The sequence below is a fragment of the Protopterus annectens genome, chromosome 1.part0 (assembly GCF_019279795.1).
Source record: "Protopterus annectens isolate FY-2018-M chromosome 1.part0, PAN1.0, whole genome shotgun sequence".
In the NCBI taxonomy this organism is placed as follows: Eukaryota; Metazoa; Chordata; order Ceratodontiformes; family Protopteridae; genus Protopterus; species Protopterus annectens.
Genome location: NC_056725.1, coordinates 1,988,923,813 through 1,988,948,441, shown reverse-complemented (window position 1 = coordinate 1,988,948,441; position 24,629 = coordinate 1,988,923,813).

Here is a 24,629-nt window from a genome sequence, read left to right as displayed (position 1 = left end):
TGTCCTCACCCCTTTGTCTGGGGGTGAAAGTTCAAAGTCATGAGCAAATTCTGTCAAAGTGTACAGTTGTTGCTGTACAAGAAATGGATAGCTATGGTTCTTTCCTGCACCCTTCCTGAACATCTCTATCTGCCTTTCACTACATTTTCCCCTTTCACCACCTTTCACCACTTTCCTATCTCCCCATTTTTCTTTTCTTTATATTTTGTTAGTGACATACTCCAAATTACTACCAGACTGTAACATTTGGCCTGATAGTCACCCAAATGGTTGACATATTGTTATATTAATCCCCCATATCATGCAAGGACTCAGCAAACATGCGGCCTAGTACTCTGTTAGCGATACTGCTGCCTAATATACTTACCTTAAACACATGCCATAATTGGACGGGAAAGGGTAGCCTCACTCTGGGTTTGCCTCTACAACAAGGCTGACACAGCTCCCACAGTTACTCTTACAGCTTGTTGTCCTCCAAAGTGTTCACACTCTCTAGGTTGGGAGGGTGGCCTAATGGTTAAGGTGTTTGCCTAATAAACACAAAGTATAGGGTTTGAATCTCACAGGGGATAATTGGCTAGGCTTAAAATGGCTCGCAAGGGCAGTTAGCCTAGTACTAACCTATGAACCTATGAACTGTCTAGGCCTATTACCTGCAGCAGCCTGTAGCACACACATCCCTATGTAAAAGTTGCTGCTACAGACCTACCCTCTGTGATAAAGTAGTTTCCTCACCCCAGTAATGTCCAGCATAACATATTAGAAAGGGCCCCCAATCTACATGAAGACCTTATATATTGTACTGTGGTTACATGTGGTTGGCTGATGGTAGTGCAAATCAGCTATGTTGGCTGCAATTAGCATTTCAGAACCACAGACTGGTTAAGAGGCAATTACCTGCTGATGAGAATCATGTTAAAAAGGGAAGCAGCTGGCTATGGGGAACCATTCTGTATGAGACTTTCCTCACACAGACCACACATATGCAAAGTATTAACTATCAGCCCATATCAGCAGAGGAGTACTGCACTCCATAAGGTATGTAACCATCTTGTTTACATCAGGATGCAGATGTCTGACTATACTTATGGGAAGTAGGGATTACATCATTAAGCTTGTCTTTGAACTTTGATAATGACATGTCAATGATCTACAGATTTGTTACACATACAGATGATGTGCAAGACATCAAGGGTAGAATGTATATTGCCAATATGGCACATTGGGCTTGTGAAACTCTCCCTTTACAGTGGTTGTAAGAGTACACTGCTATTTGTTTGGCACAGTTGGTTTGACTTATTATTAGGGGGGTTGCCCCTTAGGGACACAGTACAATAGACTCCAGTGTCAGATGTATGAACATACAGCAGTATCTGTCATGGCACACACAGGAATACTTGACTATTGCCAGCATCCTAGTTGTATCCACACGCTTAGTATATTTGCACACTGTGGGATATGACATATGTGATCAAGCAGTGCATATTGCCAGCCAATCTGTCCCTGAAGTATCTCTACGTAGTGTACTTCCTCGTATGCAATCTTGACATGTGTTCCCATGTTGTTGTCTTTCAGCGAACATGTATGCAAGATGCCATGCATCTTTCACGGATGCAGAGAATGAGTTAATAGTGTAAGTGCTCTGTCAACACCATGATGTCCTACTGTCCAGGGGGAGGCACAACAGGGAATAGCAGGAGGCATTGTGGGCTGTCCTTGGCTGTTATGCCATTGCCACTGGTCATCATAGAAGGACATATGACCAGGTACAACACCACGCAATGGACATGATCAGTGCCACTTGCAGAAGAGCAGCAGATGTAGCCAGGGATCATGGCATCAGCAGTGGATGAACTGCAGCAGAACAAGCACTATCAGTCACAGAAGAATTCCTGGGAAATCTAGGCACACACAACAGCTACCAGGCATCCATCACACCCTAGATTATGGATGTGGGTGCCACAATGTCCATGACAGAGGAGCATGCAGGTAAGCTTACTTTGATCAGCATTGTAATACTGTAGCATTCAGTATGTCAGGGCATACATATTCTTACATGGCTGTCAGGTCTGTCTGCTTTTCAAAGGGAGAAGGGTTTCACTGCAGTCTGACTGTCATGTTCAGATTTTGACCGATACATCAATTAACACAGTAACTATTATAAATGTGAGATATATGGATGTATTACTTTGTGCTGGTGGAACATGTGGTGGCAGTGACATTACCTCTCCCTCAAATTTTTGCAGGTCTGTCAGGTATTCGCCAAGCCCATAGTCCTGTTCCTGGTAAGCATGACACTGTTTTGTTATCGATGTAGGTTTACAGCATTGTAATTCCTAGACTGTCATCCAGGGCCTGCTACCTACGTTGCTGTACTGTCGGCATGATTGCACATGTATATTCTGACTGTACACTTGTTAGACCCATACCTATGACTTGTAGGTGTGACTACACTGATAGATGTGACAGTATTGCCAGGGCACTACAGAGTGTCATATGTGTCAACTGTGCAGAGTCTGCACAAATGTCAGCAGTGTACCTCACTGTTGCTGGTGAGATTGCAATGTATTGAGATGTTATTTTCAAGTAACTACAGCTGTTAGTTGGAAGAGTACTGTCCTCATGTCCTAGTATATGAGGTTGGGTTTGTAACAGGTCTGTCATAGTGACAACAGTGTATAGAGCCTTACATATATCACAGTATAGTACTGCAGAGCATAATGGTGCAGGTATTAATGTACTGCTTTTTCCTTTCTCATTACAGGTGACTGGGGGGGTCTCTGTCCCCTGCGCAACCTGATGTCAGTGTCTCCTCAGACTCTGATGATGATGGTGGCCATAGAGTAGCACAGGTGGAAGTTTTGGGACCTGAATCTATCCCAGAGGTTGACATCCCTCTTCTGCCCTTATTGTCACTGCACAAAGTCAGTATGCCCACACATACACTGTCTCTAGAGGCCACAGATATTAGACAGTCAGAGAGTGGGGATATTGAACAGTTAAGTGTGCTATGGCTCCAGTGATTGTAGACACTGGCCATGGCCAGAAAACTGTTGAGATCGCACACAGGAGTGACAGGGGTGCTTATAGGAGGCCAGTTGTCTGTCTACCACCTGTTGCAGGTGTCACATCACAGGTCACTTGCTGCATGTTTCAGGCCATCATGGAGGCACGAGCATGTTCTGAATGGAACACCAAACATATACTTAGGGTTATGGATGCAGCACAGTCTGACATCTGTGACAGCCTCCACTGCACTGGGGACAACCTGAATTGGTTCATTGATGCAGTGAACAGAAGGTGGGCTAAGACAGTGTCTGTCTTGGGCCACGCATTTTCTGTGCTGGAACATGTGGCTGGAATTGAGCATTGGACTCATGGACATAGGTCAGCAACCCCATCTGCTGAGACTCCAGGAGGCCATTCACAATCCTGGTCCCATAGTGGCAGTAGATCCAGCGCTACAGAAGGGAGTGTGCTGTCCACATCACAATGTGGCAGACCATGGGCTCATGGTCCTGGGTATTCCCAATGGGGAGCATGGTCCCAGCAGATAGCAGTCACCATCAGGTACTAGCACCACTTCTGACCTTGGGCATGGAGATGCCAGTGCAACTTCTGGCAGAACCAGTTCCCATGTCTGGGGCCAGAGATGGCAAACTGTCAATTCCACCATGTACAGCCCAAAGCTGTCCAACATACACACATGTAGGGCTAGCACTGAGCTTGATTGTGTAAACACATACACTCACACACCACTGTCAAATGCAGGTCACCTACAGACACACATGGCACCTTTCCATGGTCCATCTTACCTGCTTCCCTTCCTGAGTCACACACATGCTGTCAACTGTCTGGGTCAGCCTAGACCTCCTGCACCCCATGCAACACCCTGTGCAAGTGATGATACCTCTGCCATATCCCTGTCATCCTCACCATTGATGCAGAGGAATGAAGCTATGTGTCTAATGCACAGGATGACCATATTACTTAACATGTACTTGTGTAATGCAGTGTTGTTTTGCCATGCCACTTGTAGTTGTTAATAACAGATACTGTATGCTGGCATTTGTCATGAGTACACCGCTCACTTTTGTGTACCGTATGTTGTATGATGTTGTAATGGCTGTATAGTTGTGCAATGACAGGTGTGACATGGACCTATTTCTGCTTCAGTTTCAGTAGTCTGTTGGGATAACCTATAGATGCACAGCAGCAATAAAGCAGCACAGGATGGCATGTCAGCACAGGAGAAATATGTCTTCAGCAAGGTACAACACTATGAGTGCATGGCTCCATAGGTTTATATGTGTATAACAGGCTAACAAGGACAATGGCAACATTCAGCGTACTCATGCAGTCCTAATCAGTGAACTTGTATTAAATGTCACCAGGGTTTTGGGAACTCACACATCTACAAGTTGTGGTGATGGAGATGACCCATCTACAAATATCCTGTGTCCAGTACAGACAGTTGCTTGACACCAGTTATGATTGTCATGTTCTGCATCCCATTTTGTAACCTGCACATGATGTGTGTTACAGCAGATGTGTGCTTCACATGCATGGGGGGGGAGCCTGTTTCATGCAGGCTGTACTGTCTGCACTATATATCTGTCTCTCCAGCATGTACTATGTATGCCATAGTGATGATGTAGGTGTGTAGAACAGGTGAAACATGTGTTAGTTCTGTCATGGATATGCAGGAGGTACACAGTGGGATCCTACATCTCCCTGTCTGGAGCCATACACATCTCCTGCAAAGCATTAAGGAGACAAATTACACATGTACGGTTGTGACACAGATTTCATAGAACATGTTATGTACACTGTGTATTGGTGTACCATGGAACCTGTGTGGATGCTACAGTTGTACGATATGCCTGTGTAGTGACATAGCAAGGGTGCCATTGCACACAATAATAGGTGTGATGACTGCCACATTCAGTATAACAGTGGCAGTCTGGGATTTACATCCCAAACCTATCAATATAGGTTGTACAACACTGAATGCATCTCCACATCTTACTGACCAGTGAAAGTCAAAGGCTACATTACTCTCTTTGTCCATAACTCCATGTGTAATGGCTGAACTGTGTGCGGTGTGTGGACAATATGATATTTTGCAGGGATGGATGATTTCCCAGAGGATAGTATTGTGCAGTTATTGGCAGCTAGTCTTTGTCAGTAGCTCAGAGAACAACTGACTGTGTCTTAGGTCATTCTGGATAGCTGTTGGTTCTGTGTGAGATCCTGTGAAAAGTCCCAATATACAATATACAATCATCTGCTAATATATTCAGTCAGAGGTCACTGCCGTGGCTGTGACTGCAGAGAGTGAATAGGTAGATGGGGTCCACCAATAATGAAGGATGGTGAACTCCACTGGTGACTGACATAATTGCAGGATAGGTCTCCCAATGCTATCTTCCCAGAGTATGACTGTCAGTCACTTGCCTATCCACCAGCTTGCATAATACTCTGTACGTGATATAAAAAATTTCCAGCAAGGTCTGCTGGCCTAATATCATCATACACCTTGTCAGGTCAGGGTTGGTGGTCTGAGATATAGATCCAACATCCATTGCATAGTGTAACAGTCAATGGGCTCCTCTGGTTATAGTTGGTAGGCATGATCTGGTCTTGAACAAAAGTAACAGTGTTTGTTCCATTGTCAGTAAGTGTATGACAGTGTTAATGCTCATATCCATGCTAACTCCAATCATGGCATTTCAGGTGCCATGACTCAGAGATCTGGGGGCACTGCTTGGCACTACATGCTAGTTGTCCTCTTTGCAAGTTTGTATTGCAGTTACTTCCAGCATGTTGCAAGAAGAAATTCATGCAAGGTGTCTGTACAGACCACAGACATACATGTCAGGGAATTGTAATCTGAATACACTGTGTTGCTTACTTGTGCTGCAGCTCACTTGGCCAAAGGATGGTCCAGGGTGCCTGCAGCAGTGCCATGACATCCCCAACAGGAAACTGATGTATTGCATAATGTTTTTACCATTATGGGTGACCAGTACAGACCCCCTCCAATGTCAGGTCTTCCCTGGTGCATTCTGGCCACAGATCCGACTCCTTACAACTACCGGCATGTACCCCCTTTTGCAGACAATACAGACATATATGTCAAGAAAGCCATTTATTGCCCCCTGTGTAATGGTTGACATAGTGAGACTGCACCTCCCCCTTCAGATGGGTCAGGCAAGTATGCAGAGCTCTACACCCATGCATTATGTAAGCAGCATTACAACTGCATGAACTTGGCTGTATGTGACAGGACAGACACATTCTCATCATGGCTCAACAAACTTGACTGGTGGACAACTGCCATTAGCAGCCTGTACAATAAGTGGTGGACAGTGCAGTGTGACAGTTGTGGTGAGAGTGCCCCCCTAACATGGAGGCACTACCTCCTCAGCTAACAGAAGCACATACTGTTGCTGTGATGTTGAGTAGACATGGAAACTGACAAAAGTAGCCACAGGAAAAAAAAGCAGAACCACAACACACATTATAGTTACATGTGTGACCTCAAAGGACAGGCCCAGATTTTCAGTGACCTCATACATCATGATGCCACATATGATGGGTCTGTACTCATACCTAAACTGTACTCCCACACTGTCTGCTTCAACTACATTCCCTTGTCCCCACCACATGTGACACATGGCATTCCTACAACCTGCCTCATAACTTCCATATTTACAGAGCAGTTTGTAACTGGCCTCTCATTGGCATATACACAGCATATATTGCACATGCTAACATTCCAGGCTGCATCCCACAGTGATCTGACAAGGATTACTAACACCACTGGGAAACCCTTGCAATCATACTGACACTACTGGCAGCAAACCAGCTGAGTGGACAATGGCAACTGTTATACCCTTACACAGAGGCGGTGCATCTACTAATCAACATAACTGTACACCTCTTTTTTGAAGTATCCATATCTTTGTGCCCATAGGGGCAACCATCATGGGGCTGATCAGCACACGTATATATGTGTTCTAGACACAATTGACTGTACATAGTTTGGGTGTGTGACAGGGAGAGCATAACTGCTACACATGATGGACATTTCTGAGGGAGTGACCAAGGACCTGGGTGAGGGTACTTCAGGGTGTACAACCCCCTAGACTGAACCAAGCCATCTGAGTATATTTCCAGCTCAGGCAACATTTATAAAGCATAGACTTAGGCATCCACAAAGCTCTCATTGTAGAGGTCACTAAGTGGCCCATTGCTGGCACACATACACAACATAGGGACATCCGCCTCCAATAGCTGATCTGTAAGCAACAGTGCTCAACAGGGTGCAGTCCTGGGTCCTCTACTTCTTGGAATCCATTCAACCACAATACACGCAACTACTGACTGACTGTGGCTAACAATGTTGGCTGATGCCTGCACAGTGTGAGCACTCACAGAGGCTCTGTGGTATGTCATTATCCTGCAAGAGGGTATTGCAAATACATGCCTGTTGACATACTAATGGCAATAAACTCCAAGCAAATATATGTGTAGTATCATTTCCATCAGTTATACCTAATGTACCTGGCAAGTAGCATCAAGAACTGGGCACACAGACCTGGCCACACAGGTTTACACCTAATGTGCCTCAGATCACCATTTCTCTACAGTGGCATGGCAGAAATCATATGGCATAGTTGAGGCCACAGTCACCAGTAAGTGGCATACCTATAACATCTATGAATTCTTCCCTCAGCATGCCACTATCTGAATGCAATGGTCATTTTGTTGACATACCTTTCCAAGCTGTACTGGCAATTGCACACAACAGTATGGTCCCTCAGAAGGACACTTCATGTCTTCAGTATGTGTTCATTGGGGATCATCTGCAATGAGTGTCATTGTCTCCTGTGTCATATAGACTACTCAGAGGTGATCTGTGCCTTGCACATAGGGAAATGTGTAACCCTGTTGACTGCATATGCTGCCTATCTGTACAAAGCATAGCATATGGATGACTCTAAGGATATTAACCTAGTATGTGATGTTAATACAACATGCTTGTGGGAGAGATTTGTCTAGCAGACTTAACACACCCTTGGAACAAAACCCTGCCTAATGGCACACAGAGCACCTCAGTGCACCTCAGCACAATGCATCTGTATGATTGGCTGGATGACCATCATCTCAAAACAGGGCATCTGTCTGTGTCCCTCTTGGACTGGGGCAATATGTGCTGATCCTGTAACTACGGATGTAAAGATGTCTATGATTGTGAGGGTTGTATGGCTGTTATGCTAGTTAAGTTCAAACATCCTATGGTTCCATAATATGATGTAAAATGCTCTAACAGGTTCACACACAAACATGGCTACATTGAGACTAGCACCACTTCTAATCACTGCATACAGGACATGCCAAGGCACACACATAGTGCAAGTTGGCTATATGCAGATGAGAACACTTACCTATGTAATGATACACACTGCAGATCACAGTACGTGTTTCACACAACACAGCTCACGTCTGCTAGTACTATCGGTTTAGGACATATTGTGCTTGATGACATAAGCAGGCTTTATTGTAGTCTGTCCTTTGAGGGGGCACATCACCCACTACAAATAAAACACTGCAAAACCCTACCTATATCTAAGTTACCAAGGTTATCATATTTATGCTATATGAACATATACACATGCATCAAATGGGATGGAGTGAGATTAGAACCCCTACCTCTCTAATCTTAAACACTATAGATCACAGTGCATATCGCACATGCAACAGCTAAGACTGATACTACACTGTCAAGTGGTAGTCTTAAGGTGCATAACATCATCAGACCTTGTAGAAAAGGGCAGTTTGGAAGCCAGCAGCAAGGTACAATGCCAAAAAGTGCATAACGATTGCAGGTAGAAAGCCTGTGTGGGCATGTCTGTTGTTTTGCATGGATATATATATATCTATATATATATATATATATATATATATATATATATATATACACACACACACACACACACACACACACACACACACACACACACACACACACACACACACATATGTTGTTGTTGTTGCGTCTTTAGGCTTTTCCCGATTAGGGGTCACCACAGTGGAACTCCGGTCTGCTAATGATTGGCAGTTGATTTTTATGTGCTGAGTTGCCGGCCCTAATGCACAACCTTCAATGAAGGTACGCCCATTCATGCATGTCTCCACAGAAGACACTCTAGCTGAGAATCGAATGGGACAATGTCTTGCTGTGAGGCGACAACGCTACCACAGCACCACCACCATGGATTTATATACATTATATATATATATATATATATATATATATATATATATATATATATATATATATATATACACACACACACACACACACACACACATATATATATATATATATATATATATATATATATATATATATATATATCACACACACACACATTCCGCGGTGGTGGTGCTGCGGTAGTGTTGTCGCCTCACAGCAAGACATTGTCCCGTTCGATTCTCAGCTAGAGCATCTTCTGTGGAGACATGCATGAATGGGCATACCTTCGTTGAAGGTTGTGCATTAGGGCTGGCAACTCAGCATGTAAAAATCAACTGCCAATCATTAGTGGACCGGAGTTCCACTGATGCGACCCCTAACCGGGAAAAGCCGAAAGACACAACAACAACAACAACACACACACACACACACACACACACACACACACACACACAGACACACACATACCAAGTGGGCTGGAGGGAAGATTAGAACCACTGCTAATCTAGCCTTACAGACTACAGATCACAGTACTTATCACATGCCTTACAGGTTATGTCTCTTACATATGTGATTGCAGGTATGGTAGTTGTGGATTACACAAACTAGGCTTGTGTTGAACAGCATCTGTGGCCTGCAGAGTGGTATTGCTCCATACTGTTATCTGCATGTCGTATCCTAGCAGTGAGATAACTGTTATTATCCTAGCTATGTGTTTACAGTTAGCAGTATGACCATATGTGGCTGCTTGCAGTTACACAGGCAAACATGTGGGCAGGAACAATGTGCCCTGTCCATGCATGTGTTGAGAACATTATACATTACACCACCTGCTCACCTGTATCTGTCTACATGGTGACATCCAGCAGGCACAGGGGTCTGTAGGTAAGTGGATTATGTACAGCTGCATCCTTAGTTTCGATCCTTTGAGCAACTGGATGGATGTATGATAGTGCATATTTACTCACCATTATTAGAGTATGTAGGACAATACAGACATCCACACACATATTTCTGTATATAACAGCAATATACATATAAATGTAGCTGTGTGTGTGCATGAAATGTATATGTGTTATGTAAATATATGGGAAGAGTCTATGTATCATTTTAATATATATATATATATATATATATATATATATATATATATATATATATATATATATATATATATATATATATATATATAGATATATATATAGATATATAGATATATATATATATATATATATCAGTATATATCTATTTGATACTACATAGTGATAGAGATAATATGTATGTGAGACAGAGATAGTGACAGGTGGATATGTATACATATATGTCTGTAGGTATAGACATATTTATATAGAACAGGTCATTTTGATGAAGGGGCAACATAACTGTCCTTATTTTATCTAAGTGTATGGGCATGCCCAGTAGGACTGTCAGTAATTATAAAGTGACTACAGGCTACACCTACCTGTACTTCATTCCAGGTGTTTGTGTGTTGCAGACATTAACATCTGCCCCTGTTTCTGCAGTACTGCACTTCACTCAAAATGTCTACAGCATTCCCCAGCTGTCTGCTGTACTCAATATGTGACTGAGGTTCATAATGTTACACCACACACAGACTGACAGTCTGTTTGAACATCAACATAATAATACCTCACATGCAAAAGATGTGAATACGTTCAGATTAGTACCTTCAACACCATCACCCATGCTTACTTCCCTAGTCCACTGAGCCACACAGGCTGACAGACAGAGAGGAGTCATTCATCACACAATCAACAGCATAAATATGTGTGTTGGTTCCTGCATTACGTGAAACATACAATATGTGAATGGGTTGTATGTTACAGCCCTAAGATTGCCTGGTCTGCTGATATACCATTGCTGACTTACTGTTAAATCAGTTATATGGGAACGCTGCTGTGTTGGGGGTGGGGGAACAACAGCACATGATCTGCTGGGATAGACAGTTCTCCAAATATCATGTGAACCCACTGTTTCACATCTCCTTTGACTGATGTAGTGAATATTCCAACCATGAGTCCTAGTGATTATTAGGGAATGAATACTATTGGGCTGGGTATCTGTAGTCCAGTGGGGATGTTAATTCTGTCCACATAACCCACTATATTTCCTTGCATAGCTGCAGCAGATTCATACATATAATACCATATTATAGCAATCCTTACAAGTAGTGTGTAGGTTAGATACTTACCTTGTGAATACAGCAGTTGACAGAACTGTAGTTCAGGGCTTACTCTGTGTGATGCAGTACACAGCCAATACATGGATAGGTACAGGTTGTGTGGGTTGTCTGGCATCAAAAATTTTACTATATGTATGTGAGTAGGAGTAAGGTTTAAGTCCCTAGGGCCTTAGGTTGTCAGTGAATGTGCTATGTGTTGTCTCTTAGCCAATGCCAGGGTGTACTGGGCATGCCTACGTCTGCCTACAGGGACACCATCTGGGTGTTCTTCCTCCAAGTCATCCTGTGAGTGTGGCTGTGGGATCCTAAGTACTGGTGGGGGGCTGTGTATCCCTTTCCTTTGCTAATCCTGCTACAGCTGTTTCCACAAGATCATATCATGTAGCACGGCACATACTGTGAATATCTGTGCACATATGGCTGGCGTATACAGCAGGGCTTCTCCAGATATATCAAGGCACTGGACCCATGACTTTAGAAGCCCAAACACATGGTTTATGATGTTTCTAGTTTGTGTGTGTGCTTCATTATGGCATTCTTCCTTGGGTGTGTGTGCATTTCTGATGGGTGTCGTCATCCATGGTTCCAGTGCATAGCCAGCATCCACTAGTAAATGGCTGTGTGGGATGTCCCCCCTAGCAAACATCTGGTACAGCTGTGATGTGTGTCAGATATGGGATTCATGATAACTGCCAGGGCTGCCAGCACACACATTCGTGATAATCCCCTGGGTACTGCACATAACCTGGCAGTTGATGGAGTGGCACCACTTGTGATTGACGTAGATTCTACCCTCCTCACTCGGGTGGTGGCTTGATGTGTACATGAGTGCACTCTATGGCACCCAGTACCTCCGGGTAGTGTGCTATGCAGTAGAAATACCTTTGTTTCCACTGGGATGGGTTCCCCTCTGTTGGCTCTGGGTCTGAGTTGAGGGCAGTAGAGTTCAGTGAGTTCTTGTAGAATGTCCCTGTCCACCGTGTAGCGCTCTACAATCTCCAGGTCATGTAGCTCCTGGAAGGTTACCCTGGGCCTGAACACTCTTCTTTTCTTCTTAGGCCTGTTGTCAGCATCAGCAGCAGCACTGACTTCAGCATCTAACACGTACAGATGTAGTAGACCTGCAACAGCCACTAGCATTCTCTCAGTTAAAATTCTGAAGTATGTACTCAAATGGTGCAGAGTATGAGGGAAAAAAATCAGATTGTAGGGTGTATGCATACTTCATAGTGCTCTCCTGTAGGTGCTGACTGTGTGATTGGCTGCCTATGATGCATTGCACCTGTCTAGTATATCATTACCATCATTTTATGGCTCTAGTTTAAGTTAAACAAGGATTAAGACTGATTAATATGTCATTGGCCTTTTAGATACACTCAGCACTGTGGAACTCCATGCAAATGTGCACCCTATAGGCAAACAAAGCTTAGAAGTTAGTGCACACAGCCCCCTGCAAGGATATGCTCAGAATGATGGTGCACCATGTGAACAGGCGCAGCTAAGCTGATATAAGCTAAGAAGCCAATGGACACACCCTCCCCTGCTGTCATCTATCTTTTCTGTAAACACCAACATAGTTCTCTGCCTACATAGAGGGGATATGCGGACACAATTACCCCTTTATGCTATTCAGTAACTCCACCTCATTTACATAGAGTTCCATGCTTGCAACCTGGAAACTACATGCTTCATAGCCTTACCATGTTAGAAATAGCACCAATACATCATTTTAGTTACTCCACACAGGGTCCTGTAACACATTTCTGTCACATAATATTAATTTTGTTTTTTACAATTTTTTTTTATAAAGCATGCTTGTGCACTGTGGTGTGCCACACAAACATGTCCAGATTATTAAAAAACATTTAACTTATTTACTTTAATTTTTCAGACACATGGAGGATAGTTTCACTCATATCTGTATGTGGTATAGCATTTCTGTCCATCTATCTACATTTTTACAGCCCCTTTTGTCTGTCTACATTCCTGTACACAGAATTTTTCCATGTGCACTATGGACACTGACACAGGGTCTGCAGAGCTGCCTATCTGCTTGCTGGATCATTCTACCTGCCTCATTTGCATGATATTCACCAGCTTATGAGGTGATTTGCATGCCACAGAACTTCCCATCTTGGCTTATGCATGCATGATTACTGAATCTGAAACCTGCTTACTTTCTTGTAAGCAGTGCAGTACGATGCCTATACAGTAAAAAAGACTGTGTAGCCTTTATTAAATTCCCCCCTGAGTGCAAATGTGTCACAGTAAACTATCCTTAATTCATGTTATTCCTTCTTGAACCCATGTTTCCTTATCTTAGTAGTCTACCAACATGTAACTAACATGTTTTAATACTGCTTATCATCTGTTACATTCTTTGCCTTTGTTAATGATGCCAAATTACAAACTTTTTATTCATGCATGCACTTTTTTTTATTTTTTATTGCACAATCTATACAATTAACATGATATGCAGGTACTAGAGATCAGCATGGCAATATAATCAGAAATAAATACGTTAATGCATAACATTGCTAGACGGTTGATAATACATCATGTGACAAACTATACTTGCTATGCATAAGAAAGCAGTAAGGGAGACTCAAATGTAACATAAAGAAGCATATAACCACTTCATGTTAACTATTTATTGTCACTATTTACTATTAACTACAGAAGGCTAAACTAAATAAAAAAGATGAAAGGAAATACATAGCATGCTTAATAACTGTAATTTAGGATATTTATGATGTAGTTAATAAGGAAAGGGTCTTTTCCCAACACATGTTAGAGAATAGAGGTTTAAAGTTCCATCTTATTCCATGTGAAAAAAGAGATTTTTTATGACATATTTATCCCTTAAAAGTTAGAATATTTCCTTATGACCGTACTGGGCTCTGAGAAGAGAGGCAGAAAGGGATTTTCCATTCAGATGCTATATACAGTCTAGAGACTACTGAAATTTGTAAAATGCATAGTTTGGGACATGATTTAAATATAACTCTTGAGCAATGTACCCTAAAACGTAAAAATATGTCCATATTAGGATTATGGATTGTAAAACCTTATTAGCTAGTCCTGCAGTAACATTGCATAAACTTCTCACTTAAGAGCACTCCCAACATTTCCATCTACTAACAGTTAGGGCATTCTGGGCATATACCTGATAGCTTTTCTCTGCCACAAGCACCGGAGTCCAATAATCTTGATACACTGACTTAAATTGGTGCAGAGGCAATCCAGAGGTAAATCATAACTGTTAATGACTTAAGTTGGTACAGAGGCAATCCAGAGGTAAATCATAACTGCTTAACAACATTAATGTTTTAATTTGTACTACTACACAAGGTTTTATATTGTACTTTTTTTCACATTGCATGAATTTCATTTTTTTGCTTTTATTGCAAAAGGGAACTTGAACTTGGATAAAAATAGATAGATAGATAGATAGATAGATAGATAGATAGATAGATAGATAGATAGATAGATAAGTAGATAAAACTACAATAAACAAATAAGTGGCCAAATGGCGTCTACAAGACAAAGAATAGTATGCTTGTTTGAGTGATGCTAGATCATTTTCTTCCTATACAAGTAAAATAATAAAATACATACAATTCTTATTAAATATTCAGTGTGTGTGTGTGCGTGTGTGTGTGTGTGTGTGTGTGTGTGTGTGTGTGTGTGTGTGCGCGCGTGTGTGTGTGTGTGTGTGTGTATGTGTGTGTGTGTGTGTGTGTGTGTGTGTGTGTGTGTGTGTGTGTGTGTGTTTGCCTGTGCTTGTGTGACAGAGACAGAGATACAAAGAGACAGAGACAGATACAAAATAACACAGACAGTGGAATAAAAAAATAAAAAAAAACTACTGTGCAACCACATCCAGCACAGTAAGCATAACGCAACACATTTCATGTCATATGCTATAAAAAAAAGAAAAAAAAAAGAAAAGCAATGGATAAACACATAGGTTGGTAAAGGGTGACGTGTCATTCTCAGCTGGCAGTTTCTGTACTTGCTTAAGTGTTTTTCTGCATTGTTCTTACAAAGAAGTGTTCTTTGTCACTTGCCTCAGTTATATTGCCAATTATTTAGTAGCCTTTCAAACCTTTTATAATTTCTGCTAGAAAAAAAAATAGAAATATATTAATTCTTAGCCATGTGTCTCATAAATGAAGGCCATTCTGCAGCACTTAATGACAAGGCTGAGGCAGCAAGATGCCATTTGCTTTTTTCTCGGTTTTTAAATTGCTTTCTAAATGAACTACAGCTGTGAGGGCCAGGTGCTGTGATCCCTTTAGAAAGAGCAGGAAATGATGAAATCCAAAATTTCAAAGTGTGATGGATGTCAGCTCCTGATTCCGTGTGTGAGGTCAGCCTACTGCACCTGGTGCTATGTTCATAACAAAAATGTATAGTTCTGTGGAAAAAATACATTCAGCCATCTCGTTCAAAAACATAAATACAAATGTTAGTTTATTGCTCTGTTTTTCTGGTATTCTGCAAAGAAACAGTTGCAGCCATCTGTTTGGTGCTATTATTATCAATTCAGTGCTATGTTTTATGTGAGCACAGAAGGCAAGCAGCTTGAATAGTCAACTTCAGACAGCTCAGCACAGAATACAGTTCCTGGCATCTTACTGACTCTTAGGAAACTAACACATTATGCTCCATTATGCAGACTTTATATAAAGTGCCTCTGTCAACTTGCTATGACAAGATTTAAAATCCATGCCTGCACTCTTTTTTGAACTTTATACTGTACATCTAGTACAACAAGCCTTCTTTAATTCTAATTTCCCTGCTTCAAACATTTTCAAATATTCATGTACACATCTGGAGTAAAATAAATAAATAAATAACTGCAATGTACTACAGGTCACTCATATTTATAGTTCTTCCTTAGTAAAAATATCCACATAATCTTCAGCAAATTATTGACCTGAAGCCAGTGATCATATATAAAAAATATATAAGAAATACTATTTATTCAATGCATGAAATCGTATAAAGGTTTTGAAATGTACATTACTATGAGGAATGACAATTTTAAAATCTATGCACTAAACCATCAAGAAAGGGATACCTGCCTTCAAAAAATACTTTTTTTTTTTTGAAACATGAATTCTTATACAAGGTACTGATATGCAAACATTGCATCGTTATTTCTATAAGTAAAAATATCGACTTCTAGGATGAAACATCAATTTCCTGAAAGTCGACATTCCAAAAGAATAAAAAAATTGTCTGAAAGCCAAAAGTGTGAATAATTTCTTGTTTTTACCCCCCTCAAACTTATATCTACCAACTCCACACCTGCACCAACTTGAAGAAGGGAGAAATCTCTAAACAACTGAATCATTGCCCGTGCACAATCATAACTCATACCAGCAACAATTTCTTAGGAAGAAGTTTTGCCTTATGTCTTTCATGCTTTTTGTTTTGCTGGCTGCTGACACTCAAGCAATTTTACCTCGAGCTTGTGTCTGTAAGCCTTCTGGGGCAATTATTTGTTTTTTTGTTTCTTTCGTATTGTATTAGCAGCAAAAGCCTTTAAAGTGTTGCATCAATTCAACTGACTGTATGATGATTACTTGTTTGTATATGATCATGTAAAATTAATTTGCTCCCATGTTACTGATGGTGTGCCCCTGAAATTGAATTTGCGATTCACTTAGGGCAGTCAGTGACCTTTATATGAACAGTGGGTCATAAATAAAAATGTTTTATACAAGAAACAGACACCACTTCACCTAGTACAAATACACAGCACATTCACCCTTCATCCCCTGTACCTACCCTGGCAAGCTCACACACACAGAAACACAAAACAACATAAAGGTAACTAATTTTGTAAGCAGAGTTTTTTTTTCACTCATTCACCATCATAACATCACAAGAAGTGGCGTGGTGATCCTGGATTTAGATTTCTTCAAGTGATATTTCAAACGGTACTGTCTGCTATGATTTTCACCCAGTGAGCAGTTAAACATGTTAAACATCTGCAGCAAGGCTAGTCATTGGCTCTAGGTGAGGGATGCTGGTGGCGTCACACCCCAACCTCATGCACAAAGGGGAAAAAAAGACATTGTTGCTGATGCCTGAGCACTTAAATATGTAGAGGTGACAACAGTAATAGAAACAGTTACTGCATGAATAAGGCTGGTTTATTTCATATTTGGGTAATCTGAATGAGCAAATAGAACTTTTTTCAGTAATAAAAAGGGAGGTTATCTATAACTTGCATTGTTGTGGGTAGAAAGAGCTACACTTAGGGGATCTTATATCAGGGAGAATTATACTTACAGTAGTATGTTTTTTTTCTGGAAAATATAACTTTGCAAATAGAAAATATAAGACTCTTCAAATCCCTACTAAGGAAGGGCTGTTATCAGTTTGACTTGAAGTAACATAATAGTAGAATAAAGTTGATTAAGTCATGCAAAGTTTTGAGGACCAATGTTTTCATTAAGATATCTACATTTTCCTGTTATGGCCTGGGAAAATGCTGACTGCTTAATTATTGCTGTTTATACTGCATGCTGAAGCTAGTGATTTATTTAACAACAATTATTTTTTAAGAAAAACAATTAAAGGATATAGGTTGAAGCAGTCTTGTAGTACTACTTGTACAGAAATTTGCTAAATATTTTTCATTACAAGGCATTGAATGGCTTACAGAGTACTGACCAACTGTGAATATACCGATAAAATTAATAATGTTCTGAATGCAAAGGGAGGCCATCGTGCATGAACCTCATATCTGTGCACTGGCAAACATCTGGTTATATCATAAGGAACTGTTTATACTAAATTTCAAATAGTTATAAGTTCCCTGCCTTCTTCATAATTGATTCTAATTCTGTTTCTGTTCATCTGCATCAATTAGAAATAATCCTTACATTGCAGGTAATGTATCAACATAGGTGAAGGAATAAAGTATGCATTCCTCTCAAGTGTAACTAAGTATGAGTACCCTTCCTCACTCTGGGTTTTAAATAGAGTCTGAGACACATTTAGTGTTAAAATTTGTTTAACTGCTATTCATAGTAAATAATACTGAATCATATTAATTCATCAAATAACTTTTCATATCATAAAGTAACACATTTAATCATCATGTGAGTTTCCTAATTGAAGCTGTTAGTAATTGATCACATTTTGTCCATTTCTTCCACAATCTGAAAGCCAGTGCACCACATTTTTGAGATGGAAGGTTGAGAGCTATAAATGCATGCTTGTATTTCTCCAGTCTTGTTTGATTTAGAAGAAGTCAGAAAAAATGGTAATTAACATATACTTCAGTGGCAACTGTGCAGCCCACATTGACATACAGCCATAGCAGTGATATGCAGTATGATGGTAGGGTGTTCTATTTATGCACAGTCCATATTCTTATTAATCCCTGAGGAAGGCTCTGCATGCAGGGTCTTCATTATGCTGATTCACTTTCATGAATGAACATAATGGCCAGACTGTAAGGGAAACACAGTTTTTGCATGCCACTGTTTAAATCCATAGGTACAGTGCCACGTTATTATTTGCAGTTTACCTTTACATGACCAAAAATCACAAGTGCAATTACTCATATGAGCAAATCCAAAGCATGAAACACAAAACCGCGACAGTTTCCGATGTTCGAAAATCAGCAAATCGGAAAGCAGATTTGCTGATTTTCGAACAAAAAAGTCGAATGCGAATTGTAATGCAGGGGATCAAGCCCCCCTGCACCCCCAATGTGGGGGGTGCTGTGCCCCCTGCACACCCCTACTTTAATATACTAACTCTGAGATCGCACTACAATGGGGAAAGGGTCCATTTTCCGATCCCCACTATAGTGCAATCTACACCCAAAAGGCAGAATCTGCAATAAGCGAATGTTACTGTGCATTCCCTCATTGCACTTTCAAATAATTTTTTGTTCGATGTTTGGGAACTTAGCGAATGTCCTTTCAATCTTCTGCCATTCGCCCATGTGCAGAATGCACATATGAAGGTAAATCTTATTTGCATGCCTATGACAGGCCAGATGCAATAAAGTACAAGGATCATAGCATATATTCAAAGGATCTGCTCAACTGGAGGGGCCTATGACTGCCATCACTGCCTTTCTAGCCAATTAAATCAGCCAGGCACTAATAAAATCTTTAAATAGCAAAATATCCAATGCTGCTAATTATATGATATAATTTAACTCTCACAATAAAAAGAAATGAAACACTGTGGCCATTCTAGTATAAATTACTCCCCCGGATTCATGAAACCTCCGTGTAAGACTTAATATGTCTTACTCGGAGGCTGCAGTTGAACGGTATGATGTCAGCGTGCCATGAATATTCATGAGGGCATGCTGACTCAACCGTCACTCTTACACGGATTGAGTAGGAAAGCAGGGGGTGTGTCCGACTGCCAAGCAGTTTAAATGTCCACGCCCCTGCAAGGTTTTAAAAAGCATAATGTCAACACACAAGAGCGAGTTCGCTCAAATGTACTTGCACCCAACACCACACTCCCTGACACTGTAAACCCCATCACACTTATACAAAGTAAATAATTATTTTTTTTTTTAAATCCACAGTAGAGCTGCCCGTATTTGCATGTGTGTGCGTGGGTGTGCCCACTGCTTAGCTGTAGTTAACAATTCTGGCAAGGAAGAGCATAAGAAAGAATGTTTACTCAAATCACACCAAATTGCAATAGTGTAATGGTAGAGCATATGCACAAAGAGGAGGCCTTCATGGTTTGAGTCCCACCACTCCCCTTTGTATTTATGTTGTAAATCAGTATATGAAATAATACCAGACATATATGATTAAAATATTAGTAAAAGCAGTGAAATGGCCAATGTATCAGTGAACAAAATATATATTTTTAAAGGATCCAGATATATAATAGCCTGCCATTAAGCAGCACTTTGCCCAGCTAAACAGAGGTGCCCAAAGTTTAAAAACGCTTTACCCAGCGCAATACAGGTGCCCATAGCTTAATAGAGCTTTACCCAGCGTAATAGAGTTGGCCAAAGTTTAAATGCGCTTTACCCAGCGCAATGTGTTTGCGAGGACATGTGCACTGCGCCAACCAGGGCACCATAGGGCACCGGGGAGCAACATAGAGCTAAGTTGCTTAAACACAGCCACACCCCCTAGCCTGTCTAGACAGTATTAAAATAAAAGAATGACAAGGTTCAAACCCAGGACCCTGTGCATCATAATCAAAGGACAGAACTACTAAGCCATGACAACTTAGAAGAAACAGCTACTATTAGCATACATATACTTAGAAATGGTAGATTAACCATTACTAAGCATGTCTGCAGTCAGCCTAGAATTCTCAAAAATGGCCAATCACAAAAAAGTGCAGGAAATGCAGCATATTTAAGCCCCATAGGTGGGAATACTCACCATAACTGATTGTAGCTCACATTTGCAGTCAGAATGGCAGGTGCAGGAGAGGGTTCATGCTTCCAAGCGCAGCGTTGGGGCATCGAGGAGTCGAAATACATGGTTTGGCTCCTTGTCCACCATCATGAGTCCAGACTCCTGCAGGGCCAGTTCCAAGGGACGGAGTACAAGGCTGAGGCTTGGAACCGGTTAGCTCATGACCTCACCAGTGCCACAGGTGTTCCTTGCACCGGTGAGCAGGTCCATCACCACCATGCAGACCTGAAGAAAGGGAAGGAGGACCACCCGAACCAATGGATACAGAAGGCCCGTGGGATGCAGGATGCCCCGTGACTGAGTAAGTAGCCATAGAATGCAGTATGTAAGAATTGATAATTGATTTTGTATAACAGATAGGTATGTCTCAATATCCCTTCATTTACTTCACAGCTGCAGGTGACCGTGCTGTGAATCAGCAAGCCTATGCTGATAGGCTGCAAAGGCTGCGTCACCAGGCAGGTTATTGAAAATTCTGCATGTTTTGTTATATAAAATAGGGGAGAGAGCATGAAATAAAGTGTTGTAGTACAATAATACAGCCATAAAATGGCCTGAATAAGTCCTCTGCATGTACTGTCATATGAAATAGTCATAGCGCCAGAAAAATAGCGTAGTAACCCATTAAGAAAGGTAACATATGGCTGGAATAAAATCTCTGCAGGTACTGTCATATAATATATGTGAGTGAGCCTGCAAAAGTGTGCTCTAACCTATTAATAAAGGTATAATATGTCTTGAATATGTTTGCCATATGCACTGTTATAACAAATAAAAGAGTGAGCCTGTGGAAAAGTGTGTAATGTCAGTAATAAAGGTTTAAAACCTGGAGTGTGTGTGTGTCACTTAGTTTGAAATGTTGTTGTACCCTTGCATTATACAAATAGTATTGTGTTAGAAAGTGCTGGCAACCCAGAGCTCTGCAATCCCATCTACAGTGGGTGATGGAAGTGCTAGTAGCTGTGAAGCATATATACAGTCCTCAACAGTCAGTTACTGGCTGGCATGCATAAGTAAATCTGGCACACAAGTAGCATGCTAATATGTTCCCCAGAAATGTGAGTGTGCTTTAATAAATGCAGGGTTCTGTACAAATTGAAGTGAAAATATCATGGGAAAACATCCAGATATGTAGATAAAGAAATATAAATGCAACCACGAAATATGTAGCAGTAACATCTGCATCTTGGACAGTTAGTATGTCAGATATAGGTCAAGTATATATTGAGCTAGCCAAACCCATTAAACAACCTAATGCATGATGACAAGTGTAATAATACATGTAGGGAATATACACTTGCAGTCACTAGGAATGTAGTGTAGAGTAAAAGTGATTATAAGATGTTAACTGAGGTTTTTTTCTACACCCTACTGTTTGTGCATAAACCATGCAATTCCACATCTCAATGGGTATGTGTAATCTTAAATATTTGTTGGGACATATGTCCTATTGTTTTATAAATATTTGCATTCATGTTGATGCATGTGCCCTGTTCAAACACCACGTTCATGGTGGCCTGTTGCTACCAAACATCCCTGCATGCTGTTGGAATATCCACTGTCGTTCAATATATGCATGCGTTATGCTTGCTGTTCAACTGTTGGAACCTTGGTGTGTTGGGTTAATGGGAATATTACTGCATGCTGTTACAACTAATCTGGAATGCTGTTGTCTATGTTGTAATTAAACACACCTAATCACAGAACTTATGGGAAGGCCAGACCCAGCGGATCCACCTGTCCCTCCTCAGTTGGCGAGTGCACCTGGCACCAGCAGCTCCAGTGCCCAGCCCAGGCTCCCCTCCTCCACTGGTCCTGTGCCACCTTTGGGTGGAAGCGCTGCAGGGGATGGGGCTCACCCCCCCGTGCAAGCATGGGTGGAGAAGGGCCACCTGTCACCCTTCGAAGGGTCCGGGCTATGGTGCATAGGGAGATCCAGCGTTCAGTCGCTGATCCCCTACGCCAGCTTGAGGCGAGAGTGGTGCATCTCTCAGGTGAGCCTACCCATCCTACTCAGCCCCCAGCACAGCCACCCTCAGGGCTGTGAAGGTGCAGTGGTGACTGCCCATGGGTGGGGATCTCAGTTCCACTGTTACCATCTGTGGGTTCATTGGCTTGCGATTTCCAAACAACCTTTCTCATCAATTGTGTTCACCCACCCCATGTGCCAAATTCCACCCCTGTATGCGTCTTGTTTATCTTGTCTGTTTACCTCCCCAACCTACCTCCCCAAATATACCTACATCCCCTACATCACATTCCACTCTCACCTGAAAAAAAAAATAAAAAAAAGGGCAATCTGTTCCCACAAAAGAATTACACCCGATACATAGCTGCCCATTTCACACACATGTCCGCCGGACATGTAAACTGATAATTATAATTGGCAGTACAACATACTCTGTTGTCCTCACCCCTCTCTCAGGGGTGGAAGGTTGCAAATTTCACACCAAATTGCGAACATATGCACAGCTGTTGCTGGTAAAGAAATGGGCAGCTATGGGCCTTCCCTACACCCTTCCTGCACATCCCACCTGGTTTCCCTACTGTCTTTCCCTCTTTGTGCCCCCTTTTTCACCACTTTCCTATCTCACCATTTTCTTTTCTTTCAAAGAAATTAGTGTGGGGGTTAGCGGGAGTAAGCACTTTTAAGCAGTAGTAAGCGGGATTAAGTGAGTGTGCGCATGTGTACGCTTAGCTAAGCATCGCTAAGCATCGCACAAACCCACGCAAACCCGCTTACAACTGCTTAAAAGTGCCTTAGTCACTCTGTATAACAGGGCCCTTGTATTGCTCAGCAGCAAAATAAAATTCACCTGTCAGTCTCGAACCCCAGACCTTGGGCTCACCAGTCTGTATGAAGTACCACTACACCACAGCAGATATACAATAACTTGGTGCTGAAAGAAATATATCATGCATTACAATGAGTGAATGTAAAGGGAGAATAGGAATGGCATAACACAAATCGTGTTCTGTGGCCCTTAACCAGCAAGTGTTGTGGAATTGCATGACATGACTGTGAAAAGAGAACCAGCCATGCTAGTAGGGAATAATGTTACAGTAGCACCTTACAAACCCCGCACAGTATCAGAGCAGGAAAAACACTGGCATATTTGAATAGGTCAGAGGCCACACCTCCCAACTGTGACTGGCTTACAGGGATGTCCCTGATTTGCAAACAAATGTTAGCTGTGCTCCTCAGACTCCCTGTGAAATGTAGTAACAGTAGGCAGAAAGGTGGGGAATCCCACTTAATGATACATGTCAATAAGTGAGAGTAGACACTGCTTGCACATCAGAAAAGGTGTAGTAATTCATATGCTCACAATCCCCTAAAGTCACAACTGCAAAATATCTGAAATATATCACAGGTGTATCCCACTGATATGTACTTTTCCCTGAGGCTGTTCAAATATATACCTGAGAGTATCTGAGGCCTGGAAGAGTCAGAAACACACAGGCATATCAGCCTGTCTGCTGTTACACACTCTGTGACTAGCTGTAGAATGAATTCCACAAGCATGCCCTTATGTAGGAGTACAACACAGAAATATCAAAGGATGTAGCCATGTACTGCTAGCAACCACCTGTGACAATGCCATTGTTCAGGTGCTGAAAACACTGGTGTGGTGCACAGTCAATGAATACTAGGCTAACCTCTGTCTACCATCTGGATATGTCCACAGGTGGGAGCTACTCAGACAGATTACTAGCCTTTATA